At 33.3% G+C, this 13,729-nt stretch overlaps 1 protein-coding gene and 1 long non-coding RNA gene across 2 annotated transcripts in view; one reads left to right on the top strand and one right to left on the bottom strand.

Annotated features, from left to right (window-relative positions):
• Nucleotides 1-13,729, bottom strand: part of LOC137634909 (uncharacterized) — a 178,723-nt gene that overhangs the window by 17,832 nt on the left and 147,162 nt on the right. The gene's annotated exons all lie outside the window — the stretch shown is intronic.
• LOC137634908 (serine/arginine repetitive matrix protein 2-like) overlaps nucleotides 7,129-13,729 on the top strand; it is a 121,506-nt gene continuing 114,905 nt past the window's right edge. Inside the window, 1 exon segment of the mRNA XM_068367455.1 lies at nucleotides 7,129-7,394. The gene's annotated coding sequence lies outside the window, so the exon portion shown is untranslated.

Raw genomic sequence — 13,729 nt, 5'->3', positions numbered from 1 at the left:
AGAGAGAGAGAGAGAGAGAGAGAGAGAGAGAGAGAGAGAGAGAGAGAGAGAGAGAGAGGGAGAGGGAGAGAGAGAGAGAGAGAGAGAGAGAGAGAGAGAGAGAGAGAGAGAGAGAGAGAGAAGGTAAAGGAAAAAGATAAAATAGATATTTAAATTTTTGGTGTACAGTATATTGTTTTACTGTATGTGTATGAATGATTGTGCACTTGCTACATGTTCTGTACATTTACGTGTTGTATCGTTTTGTAAGTGCCTTGAACAGTGATGTGTCATGGTGTCATGCAGAATTATACCCTTATTGTTCTTGTTCTCCATCATTAGAATAAGCCTTGTTAGGATTAAATATCAAATGCTTACAGATAATCTTGTCATAATACTTAACATTGGGCAATCCTATTATTATTTTGTTTCTCACCCTGCTAAGATAAGTTGCACAATTTTTATATATATATATGCCAGTGTTGAGGGCTTTGCCCTTTTGTTACACTATTGTACATAATCTATAATAAGCTTCAACTGCAAAAATTGGTCAATAAATTCACCATACATAATTATTTCATTGTCCTTTCTTTTCTTCTCGTAACTACAAATCACTTGGATTCCTAGAATAGATTTTTCAAAAGTTTATTTTCAAGATATTTCATGAAAATTAGAATAGATTTGTCAAAGATTTATTTTCAAGATAGTTCATGGAAAATAAAATGTTAGAATTTATATCCTTATCTCACAAACAGGTAAGACTATTTGATGAGTCGGTATCGTTAATTGGTGTGGAATCCATAGATTATGCTCAAGTTCAGATATACATATAGAGGTGGCAAGGAAGTAAATATTTTTGTGAAACAATGAACTGTCCATTCTGTATTTATGTTCCAGAATAAGGTATCAATGATCAAAATTAGTATGTCAACAAGGAGGAAAGAAAAGTCCTACATGAAATGGATAAAAAAAAAAACCCTACCACCCTGGCCAATTTCCTCTTGGTAAGGTCAGAAGAGGCACTTTAGCTATGGTGAGCAGCTCTTTTAGGCAAAGGTCACTCTAAAATCAAACCAGGGTAGAAGAGACTCTTTAGCTATGGTAGGCAGCTCTTCTAGGAGAAGGACACTCCAAAATCAAACCATTGTTCTCTAGTCTTGGGTAGTGCCATAGCCTCTGTACCATGGTCTTCTACTGTCTTGGGGTAGACTTCTCTTGCTTGAGGGTACACTCGGGCACACTATTCTTTCTCATTTCTCTTCCTCTTGTTTTGTTAAAGATTTTATAGTTTATATAGGAGATATTCATTTTAATGTTACTCTTCTTAAAATATTTTATTTTTCCTTGTTTCCATTCTTCACTGGACTATTTTTTGTGTTGGAGCCCCTGGGCTTATAGCATCCTGCTTTTCCAACTATGGTTGTAGCTTAGCAAGTAATAATAATAATAATAATAATAATAATCAGTAGCAGCTGAAAACCAGACAGAACAATACTCGAAATAAGGTAGAATGAGAGAATTAAAACACTTCTTCAAAGTAGATTGAACACCAAAAATCTTAAAAGACCGAAGATAATTCAAAAATACACTGAGAATATTCGTAAAATATAAAGCTAAAGAAAACATCAGAATGGTGCTTTACGAGAAAGGTTATCACTATATTATACAAATTCTTTTTTTTTTTCAATTCAATTAAAAGACCTCGACCTCCATGGGAAATCGATTTAAAGGTACTAAATTTAGAATAAGAACTAAGAATGAGTATAAACATCAAAATTCAATTTTAAGATGAATTATAAAACCATCTTCAAAATTCCTTCACATGAAATTTTCAACATTTTCAGTAGACCACCAAAGGTACACAAATATGAGATTTTGGATGCACATTTCCTTATCTATCACCACTACAAGTTGATTCTGTAGTCCAAATGGTGATTATTATTAAGTACAAAGTATCTCTCTCTCTCTCTCTCTCTCTCTCTCTCTCTCTCTCTCTCTCTCTCTCTCTCGTGATAAATTCTTCGAGCCTAAAATATTTTTTCAAGAACTGTAAATCCTTTTAAAGGTCGCTCATGAATGGCAGAGGCAAGGGACAGTGACATTGCCCTAGCAATCAGGACAATGCCCTAGAGACTGACCATATATTATATGATCAGCGCCCAAGCCTCCTCTCCACCCAAGCTAGGACCAGGCATTGGCTGCTAAGGACTCAGCAGATAGACCTATAGGCTCCTCCAAACCCCCCAACCTTAGCTCATAAGGATGGTAAGGTTGCAGACACTAATGGCACTAACGAGTCTGAGCGGGACTCGAACCCCCGACTGGGAAACACCAGGCAGAGACGTTACCGATCAGGCCACAGCAACGAAAGACAGTTTTTGCAGATCCCAATAGCTATGAAGGAAGTAAAGGGAACAGATAAAAAAAAGAGGCATATCCAACCCGAAGTCTAAGGAACACCCCAAAAACCATTCATAACGAAAGGCATATCCTACCCGTTGGATTAAGGATTTACGTACGTAGACGAGTTTCGAAAGACAGGGAAGTTACGCGAACATCCACTGTTGTTATAAACGAGAATACATTTCTTCATTTTTTTGGGAGAGAGAGAGAGAGAGATCTTCTCAAATAAAAGTAGTCTTCCACTGACACCCGATAGCAAAAAAAAAAAAAAAACTTTACTAAGTAATTATTACTGTCATAAAATTATAAGTCTACAACCATACTTCATCTACAATCAATGACAAAATGAAATATTCCCTATTAAAGATGAGTTTACTGTATGTATCGTGGTTTGGAAACATCCCTGCCTGGCGATCTGCTGGGCTGGGGTTCGAGTCACGCTCAAGCTCGATGGTGTATTGTAGTGTCTGCAATCCCGCCATCCTTTTGAGCTAATGATTTTTTTTTTTGGGGGGGGGGGCATAAAGGACTACCTCCTGAGTCATAGAAGCCATTGCCTGGCCTTCCCTGATCCTAGTTTGGGCGGAGAGCGGGCTTGGACACTGATCATATATATATCATCTCCCCCCCCCATGCCTACTGACGCAAAGGGCCTCGGATAGATTTTGCCAGTCGTCCCTATTTTGAGCCTTTAAATCAATACTTTCTCCATTCTTCATCTACTCCACGCTTCATAGTCCTCAGTCATGTAGGCCTAGGTCTTCCAACTCTTATAGTGCCTTGTGGAGCCCAGCTGAACGTTTGGTGAAGTCAGTCTCTAGGGCAGTGTTCTGCTAGATAAGGCATTGTCACTGTCCCTTGCCTCTGCCATTCACGAGTGGACTTTAAAAATCTTTAATAAAGTTGCCTACAAAACATTATTTTCTCGCCATAGTAATTAAAAGTAGCTTGAAAACTTCCCAAAATATTCCTTGGTTTCAGAAAATGTAAGGAAAGAAATAAAAGGAGTGAATGTTAATAGGTCACACTGCTATTCAGTGTTATAATATGTCAATGGAAATAAAGTTATTAATGGTGATTTCTATTTCAAGTGAAATTGCAATGGTGCCTTAAATGACTGAGATTGAAAAATTGCTCCAATGCAGAGAGCCAAATCGTAATGGCAATTATTTTGACAGTGTTATTATCTGTTTAATAGGTCTAAGTACGAACGCATCTCATGGAGACTGATATTAGTAGAGTCCTAATCATCATCACTGCAGGACAAAAGCCTCAGGCATGTCCTTCCACTCCCGTCTCTTTATGGTCTGTCTATGCTAGTCTATACTAGCTAATTTTTTTAGCTTGTTAATACATTGTCTTCTCTTCCTTCCCTTGCTTAGTTTGCGATTTCTGGGGGCACAATCGGTTATTCTTAGCGTCCATCTATTATTTGTCATTCTAATTATATGTCCTGACCATGTCCGTTTTTTCTCTTACATGATTTTAGAATATCTTCTGCATAAGTTTGATCTCGTATCTATGTTGCTCTTTAACTGTCTCTTGGTGTTATTTCCATCGTTATTCTTTCCATAACTATTAGAGTTGTAACTAGCTTAAGTCCTAAGGCTTTAGTAAGGTTCCAAGTTTCTGATGAGGAAGTTAATATTGGTAGGACCATTTGATTAAATACATTCTTTAAAAAGAGAAAGTGGCGTTTTAATTTTCATAATATAATTTTGTTACCAAAAAGTTCTCCGGACTATGCTTATCATTCTTTAATTTCGGTCTCACGACCTGGGCAAACACTTACTGTCTGTCCTAAGTATGTATAGTCATTAACAATCTCTAGAGGTTCATCCATAACCCTTATTTGTTGTCTCTGCATTCCCATTAAATATTATCTTAGTTCTACTCATATTCATTTTCAGTCCTACATTTCTGTTTTTTTTTTTCTATTCAAATCTTCTATAATCTTTCTTTTGCAATTCCTCCCATCGCACGTGGTTGTATTCAGTGAATACAACCACGTCATCTGCAAATCTTGAGTTGTTAAGGAATTCTACATTAATGTTAATTTCTACATTTTCCCAATCTAAATTCTTAAAAAAAAATCTTCTGGGCACGCTGTGAATAATTTAGGGGAGATGAGGTCTCCCTGTTTAACCATCATCATCACCTCCTCCTACGCCTATTGACGCAAAGGGCCTCAGTTAGATTTTGCTAGTCGTGTCTACCTTGAGCTTTTAATTCAATGCTTCTCCATTCATCTTCTCCTACTTCGCGCTTCATACTCCTCAGCCACGTAGGTCTGGGTCTTCCAACTCTTCTAATGCTTTGTGGAGCCCAATTGAATGTTTGGAGAACTAATCTCTCTTGGGGAGTGCGAAGAGCATGCCCAAACCATCTCCATCTACCCCTCATCATGATCTCATCCATATATGGCACTCGAGTAATCTCTCTTATAGTTTCATTTTTAATCATGGCCTGCCATTTAACTCCCGATATCCTTCTGAGGGCTTTGTTCTCAAATCTACTAAATCTATTTTGCAATGCTTGATGTAGTTTTAGGATCACTGTACAACCCGTATAGATATCTTGAAGTATTCTAACATCAGATTCATCAGTTCATTGACTTTGAAGGGTTTTCGTTACTGCTGAAGTTTTGACAGAACCATAAGCTTTAATATTTGTCTATAAATGCCATACATAGTGGTTTATAATACTCTTGGTTTTTCTATTAGGTGGTTAATTACATGAATATGGTCAGTTGTTGAATACTCACTTCAAAAGCCTACCTGTTCTTGGTTGATTAAAGTCTAGCTGTCTTTCTATTCGGCCTAATATAATCTTAGTAAATATTTTGTATATTAATGGAAGTAAATTTATTAGGCAGTAATTTTTCAGGTCCTTTGTGTCTCCCTTTTTTTTTGTGAATTAGTATAATGATAAAGTTTTTCCAAGCTGTAGGCATAGATCATTCTGGCAAGATACTTTGTGTAAAGATCAGCAAGCTTTACTGCTATGAAATCTCTTCCATCTATTATTAAATCAATTGTTAGGCCATCTTCTCCTGCTGCTTTGACTCTTTTCATGCATTTTAATGCTTTTATTAACTCTACTGCTACTTTTGGTACCTGCTCAGGTGTTTCATTATTTCTTTGGCCAAGTTATTTCTTATATCGCTATTTTATAGAAATCCTCTGCAATATTTATCACTCCATCTCTTTTGTTTATATTTCCGATGATATCCTTTAAAGCAAATATGTTTGTGCCCTGTTCCAAATCTTCTTTTCATTAACTTGATGCTTCTTCCTTTCTTTAGTGTTTCGTCAATTTTGGTCTGATTGTGTTTACAAATGTCTAATATCTGTTGGTGTCCTGTTCCAAGTCCTCTTCATTTGTTTAGTGTTTCCTCAATTTTGGTCTGATTGTATTTACAAATGTCTTTAGAGTTTTTAGTTTATTTATTGTTTTGGGCAGTTCTGCTAATTCTATTTGACCTCTCTTTGATTTTATTTATTAGTTTTTTCGGTGTTTTCTGATAGTTTTCCTTGTTCTTTTTTTAGGAACTTTTCCACCTATCTCTTGTGCCGATTCCAATATAGATTTTGAGAGATTTTCAATTTCTTCTTTACATGCTTCCATATTAATAGAAAGACCACATTCATAATAAGTATCCTGTTGATACGACAATTATGTTATAAGATATGTGTAGCGTTATGTTATCATTTCAAATTACAATTGTGATACTGAATAACCACATATAGTACTGTTGGTGCGCTCTCTCTCTCTCTCTCTCTCTCTCTCTCTCTCTCTCTCTCTCTCTCTCTCGCGCGCGCGCGCGCGCGCGGACGAATAACAATGTTAAGTTAATGTATAATTGATATAAAATTAAGAGTAAAATTAAAAAACAGCCTTCGACTATTTGGATGAAGAACAAATGAAATTAAGTATAAAATTTGATATAAAATTTAACAGTAAAATTAACACATATAATCTTCGATTATGTGAATGAATGACAAATGAAATAAAATATATAATTCATATAAAACCAAGAGTAAAATTAACACATATAGCCTTCGATTATGTGAATAAATAACAAATTAAATTGAATATAAATTGATATAAAATTAAGAGTAAAATTAACACAATAATTAACACGATATAAAATGAACCATATGTAACGAAATTTAAACGTGCTAATCTCTTACTACTGTTGTACTATCATTTGAACGCATCCTTAAGTGAGGTGGCTCAAGCCCCATTAATTTGGAAGGTCAGAGCATTATCACTCCAAGATATTAGAACACCAGCGGCTATACGGACACCACTAGCAACCAATTTCAATGTCAACAGAGAGATAAACTTTCTAAGTGTAATTCTGCTTAATTAAGTCTCTTGCGAACGCGCATAATTGTCGAGACAACCGCATGACGTTGAAAAGCTCCAACATGCCAAGAGAGTTTGAGTGTGTTGACGGCAGAAGCCAATTCAATGATGGTGTGAAGCTTTTCAACAATAACAGCACGGGGATCACGTCAGACGATAAGTGAAAGAATGAATGAATGCGTTATGACTGTATGTACGTGTGTGAGAAAGTAGAAAGAGGAGGGGGGGGAGGTAACAGATAGAAGGTTGCAAAGATAGGGAGAGGGCCGTAGGAGGGAAGGGGGAGCCCCTATAGGCCGTGGGAGCTACCAGGGGGTAACGGGCCCGGCGAGGCATAGAGGAGGGAGTGGCTGTGAGTCAGTTGGTCTACGTCAGGTCGCGGGAATAGCTTCACAGCCCCTCCACCAAATATAAAGGCATTACTTCACCAGCGGCCGCCTCTCAGGGAAGGAGGCCGTGTACCTTTCGCCACTAATATTCCTACATTAAATCCCCTTGAATACAGTCCTCCTTAGCAGTGTTTATCAATTTCTGTGAGCGTCGGTTTACTCCTACATCCTACTTAGCGCGGATTTACTCGCAGGAGCCGATCAGGAGCAGAGATCCCGAGGAGTGGTGGAGGAAGAAGGTCCACTTGAAAGGTATTGCTACTCCTCAATGTTCACTTAAACACATTGTTGACTCGAAGGAAACTACCTTATTGGGACTCCAGGTGTCTAGTTTTAGTGTCTGTGATAGACGATCGAGTTGGAGTTTCACCAAGTAATTATTCATATCTATATAGCAATGCGAGTTATGATTTCCTTCTGACAGTGATTAAGAATCATTGTGTTTTGATTTTCATTTGATTAAACTAATCCAATTGACAAACAGTGACAAAACTCTTCCAAATAACAATGAAGATGAATGTCGATCGTGAGGTATAAACATTATTATGAGTTTTATTACTACTACTATTATTATTATTATTATTATCATTATTATTATCACTAGCTAAGCTAAAACTAGTAGGAAAAGCAGTATGCTGTAAGCCCAAGGGCTCCAACAAGGGAAAAATAGCCCAGTGAGGAAAATAAATAAATAAACCATATGATAATTAATGAACCGTTAAAATAAAATATCTTAAGAACAGTAAACAGCCAACTGATTCTATTCATTAAGAAGGGAAGCCGGAGGAGTTAAGTATAGCGGCAAGAATCTAAAAACAGAGACAAGTTTAGCAAATATACGTCATCGTCTTCCCCTCTTCTCGAAATATCCATCATCTGAACGTAACCAGACCACTCAGTTAAAACAGACAAATACGTTTTCGCTCTGCATACATTCATACATACATACATACATACATATGTGGCAACAGGTTCATGTATTTTCTTTTTCGTCGAAACTATTCCGTACCTGCTGATATGACATCATTTCTTAAAGAGGATTGAACTTATTATGCAAGGTGTGAAGTAATTAGTTTTCTAGGAAAAAAAATATGTCGTTACGCCTTTGCTGTGGTTGTGTCTGTAAACACACACATACATACATACATACACACACGCACATATATATATACACACACATATATATATATGTGTGTATATATATATATATATATATATATATATATAATGTATTTATTATAGACAATTACACATGCATATATATATATATATATATATATATATATATATATATATATATATATACTGAGAGAGAGAGAGAGAGAGAGAGAGAGAGAGAGAGAGAGAGATTCACCTTGTAAACACACTTTACGAGCCGCCCACGCTGGTCTACTAGTAAACTATCAGACGGGACATAGCCAACATATCTCGAGTGAATTTTCTTCCTTTTAGCAGACACTGCACAAAAAAAGTGATCGTACCTTAAAATACATTTTTCTGCAACACGTACGTTGCTATTTATAATTAAATTGAAGAATCCTAAAGATTATAGTTGTATTTATTGATAAGGAATTGAAAAAATAAATTAACTTTTTTTTAAACTTGTGAGATGTGAAATAAGCCAAAAATTAGTTGTATTTATTAATAAGGAATTGAAAATAAGAAATTAATTTTCTTTTAAAACTTGTGAGATGTTAAAGCCAAAAATTAGTTATATTTATTGATAAGGAATTGAATATAAGAAATTCCCTTTTTTTAAACTTGTGAGATAAAGCCAAAAAATAGTTATATTTATTGATAAAGAATTGAAAATAAGAAATTAACTTTTTTTTAAACTTGTGAGATGTTAGATAAAGCAAAAAATTAGTTGTATTTATTGATAAGGAATTGAAAAAAAAGAAATTAACTTTTTTTTTAAACTTGTGAGATGTTAGATAAAGCGAAAATTAGTTATATTTATTGATAAGGAATTGAAAATAAGAAATTAACTTTTTTTAAACTTGGGAGATGTTAGATAAAGCCAAAAATTAGTTGTATTTATTGATAAGGAATTGAAAATAAGAAATTAACTTTTTTTTAAACTTGTGAGATGTTAAATAAAGCCAAAAATTAGTTATATTTATTGATAAGGAATTGAAAATAAGAAATTAACTTTTTTTTAAATTTGTGAGATGTTAGATAAAGCCAAAAAATTAGTTGTATTTATTGATAAGGAATTGAAAATAAGAAATTAATTTTTTTTAAACTTGTGAGATGTTAGATAAAGCCAAAAAATCAGTTGTATTTATTGATAAGGAATTGAAAATAAGAAATTAACTTTTTTTAAACTTGTGAGATGTTAAAGCAACAAAATTAGTTATATTTATTGATAAGGAATTGAAAATAAGAAATGAACTTTTTTTAAACTTGTGAGATGTTAGATAAAGCCAAAAATTAGTTATATTTATTTATAAGGAATTCAAAATAAGAAATTAACTTTTTTTAAACTTGTGAGATGTTAGATAAAGCCAAAAATTAGTTATATTTATTCATAAGGAATTCAAAATAAGAAATTAAGTTTTTTAAACTTGTGAGATGTTAGATAAAGCGAAAAATTAGTTGTATTTATTGATAAGGAATTGAAAATAAGAAATAAATTTTTTTTAAAAAACTTGTGAGATGTGAGATAAAGCCAAAAATTAGTTGTATTTATTGATAAGGAATTGAAAAAGAGAAATTAACTTTTTTTAAACTACTGAGGTTTAAGATAAAGCCAAAAATTAGTTGTATTTATAGATAAGGAATTGAAAAAAGAAATTAAAATTTTTTTCAAACTAGTGAGGTTTAAGATAGAGCAAAAAATTATTTTTATTTATTGATAAGGAATTGAAAATAAGAAATTAACTTTTTTTTTAAATTGTGAGATGTGAAATAAAGCCAAAAATTAGTTGTATTTACTGATAAGAAATTGAAAATAAGAAATTCCCTTTTAAACTTGTGAGATGTGAAATAAAGCCACATAACAGAAGAAGAATTGAGGTAAATTCAACTCCAGAAAAGGAGAGGAATACTTCAGCTCTGTGCCACACACACACACCGGCTTATGCCAAGCTAGACTTCTCTTCATGGCGTCAGTTCTGAGAGAGAATAATAAAAACATTAAGATCAAAATGCGGCCAAAAGCTAGCCTCATTCAAGGTCGTAGCTTTTGTACGATGGTCCTCGAACTGATCACAGGCCGTGGCATCTTGGAGGAATAATTTTTCCAAGCATGGCATAGCCTATAATGTAAGCTCTTGTTTATCTATTGTCTATTCTATTTTCATTCTGATGATGCAGAATGAGAATAGATTATTATTATTATTATTATTATTATTATTATTATTATTAGTTAAGCTACAACCCTAGTTGGAATAGCAAGATGCTATAAGCTCAAGGGCTCCAGTAAGGAAAAATAGCCCAGTGAGGAAAGGAAATAAATAAACGATATGAGAAATAATTAACAATTAAAATCAAACAATCTAAAAACAGTAACAATATCAAAACACATATTTCATACATAAACTATGTAAAAAGACTTTTGACAGCCCCTTCAATATAAAAACATTTCCTGCAAGTTTGAACTTTTTGAAGTTCAAACTTAAGAAAAGTGACTATTGAGAACTTTTGTGTGTTTAGGAGGAACAAAATAATAAACACATATTAATGATAATAATAATAATAATAATAATAATAATAATAATAATAATAATGTTCAAGCCGGCGGAAAGTTGAATCTGGTGTCGTGGAGTAAAATCCGAGATATTTGTATATTTCGTTACCCATTTAAACGTGTTATTTTTAACCTGGGAATTTTGGCACCGGTCCGCTAGGTTTGACGATCAGGCGAGATAGTGACACTTCATGATGCATTAATACGAAGAATCAGGCCTTCGTTTGAGTCATATAAAAAAAGTAATATATGTATATATATATATATATATATATATATATAAATATATATATATATATATATATATATATATATATATATATATATATATATATATATATATATACATGCGTAAAAATCACAGGAAAACGTGATGCTCAGATGCAGAAGAACCACAGGGAAAATGAAAATACGAAATATACACTTAAGCCCTGACTAGTTTCGTGATACTTCCTCAGAGGAAGTATCACGACTTAAGTGTATATTTCGTATTTTCATTTTCCCTGTGGTTCTTCTGCATATATATATATATATATATATATATATATATATATATATATATATATATATATATATATATATATATATACAGTGTTAATAGTTTATATTGGACATATGTTTTTTGACGTTGTTACTGTTTTAGAATGATTTATTGTTAATTTGTTCTCGTCATTTATTTATTTCCTCATTTCCTTTCCTCACTGGGCTATTTTTCCCTATTGGAGCCCTTGGGCTTATAGCATCTTGCTTTTCCAACTAGGGTTGTAGCTTGGCTAGTAGTAATAATAATAATAATAATAATAATAATAATAATAATAATAATAATAATAATTCATGTATATATATATTATATATATTTATATACATATATATATATATATATATATATATATATATATATATATATATATATGTATATATATACATATATATATATATATATATATATATATATATATATATATATATATATATATAGGCTATATATATATATATATATATATATATATATATATATATATATATATACACACACTCGCAGATTCAAGAACGAATAAGATTTATACTAACAAAATAAAACAGGCATTCGACTTATTCCCAGTTACATGACGAAAATAAACAGCTGAACATTTAAACCACAAGAAAATATCTTCAAAACACCCATGACGTCAACAGGAAATGACAACTACTGCGTGAAAGAACCGGAGTTATGGTAAATAGAAATAGATATTTTTTTCGGTGTCGATTAAGACTTCGTAAACGTTTCAATTGAACGCCCAATTTGACCTCGGGAACGTTTATTATTATTTAATGTTGTTGTTTTTCAAATAGTTTATTTTTGATTGTTCATTACTTCATTTGTTATGTATTTATTTCCCTGTTTCCTTTCCTCACTGGGCTACTTTTCCCTGTTGGACCCCTGGGGTTTTTACCATCCTGCTTTTCTAACTAGAGTTGTAGGTTAACTCATAATAATGATAATAATAATAATAATAATAATAATAATAATAATAATAATGATAATAATTATTATTATTATTATTATTATTATTATTATTATCATTATTATTATTATTATTATTAAATGTTAAGCTACAACCCTAGTTCGAAAAGTAGGATGCTATAAGCCCAGGGGCCCCGACAGGGAAAATAGCCCAGTGAGGAAAGGAAAGAAGGGAAAATAGAATATTTGAAGAACAGTAAAAACATTGAAAATAAATAATTCCTATATAAACTATAAAAAATTTAACGAAACAAGAGGAAGAGAAAATAGATAGAAAAGTGTGCCCGAGTGTACCCTCAAGCAAGAGAACTCTAAATCAAGATAGTGGAAGACCATGGTACAGAGGCTATGTCACTACCCAAGACTAGAGAACAATGGTTTTATTTTAGAGTGTCCTTCTCCTAGAAGAGCTGCTTTCCATAGCTAAGGAGTCTCTTCTACCCTTACCAAGAGGAAAGTAGCCACTGAACAATTACATTTCAGTAGTTAACCCCTTGGGTGAAGGAGAATTGTTTGGTAATCTCAGTGTTGTCAGGTGTATGAGGACAGGAGAATCTGTAAAGAATAGGCCAGATTATTCGGTGTCTGTGTAGGTAAAGAACCGTAACCAGAGAGAAGGATCCAATGTAATACTGTCTGGCCAGTCAAAGGACCCCATAACTCTCTAGTGGTAGTATCTCAACGGGCGGCTGGTGACCTGGCTTTTTAGAAGACAACAAAGGAGGTAAAAGGATCATACACATTAACAATGAATCATTTATTCATTTGCATGTGGATCTGTAGAATACAATATGTTGAAGGTCATAGGACCTGTTTCGTGTACTGTATAGAAATGCATTACAAACTACAGTAGGATATAAAACCATAGATATTCAAAGCGAGGACAGTCATGTTAGGTAGGGTGCATAATGTAGTAGTAGTAGTAGTAGTAGTAGTAGTAGTAGTAGTAGTAGTAGTCTGACCTTTACTGGGAAAGTTAGTACCCTTTTTCGAGGCGTCAGAGCAATTGTTATTCAGTAATGTTTGAACTACTACTACTACTACTACTACATTGAGAAAATACTACCATGGTGGTAGTAGTAGTTCCTCAATGTAGTAGTAGTAGTAGTAGTAGTAGTAGTCTGACCTTTACTGAGAAAGTTAGTACCCTTTTTCGAGGCGTCAGAGCAATTGTTATTCAGTAATGTTTGAACTACTACTACTACTACTACTACTACTACTACTATTACATTGAGAAAATACTACCATGGTGGTAGTAGTAGTTCCTCAATGTAGTAGTAGTAGTAGTAGGTCAAAAATTACTGAATGATAACAGCTGGATCGCCTCTTAAAAAAAAAAGGTACTAACTTTCCCAGTAAAGGGCAGACGAAATTATTTTCAATGAGGATTTA

This window comes from Palaemon carinicauda, chromosome 45, assembly GCF_036898095.1.
Source record: "Palaemon carinicauda isolate YSFRI2023 chromosome 45, ASM3689809v2, whole genome shotgun sequence".
Taxonomy (NCBI): Eukaryota; Metazoa; Arthropoda; class Malacostraca; order Decapoda; family Palaemonidae; genus Palaemon; species Palaemon carinicauda.
The sequence above is the reverse complement of the archived record's forward strand: the minus strand, read 5'-3'. Positions and strand labels throughout refer to the sequence as shown.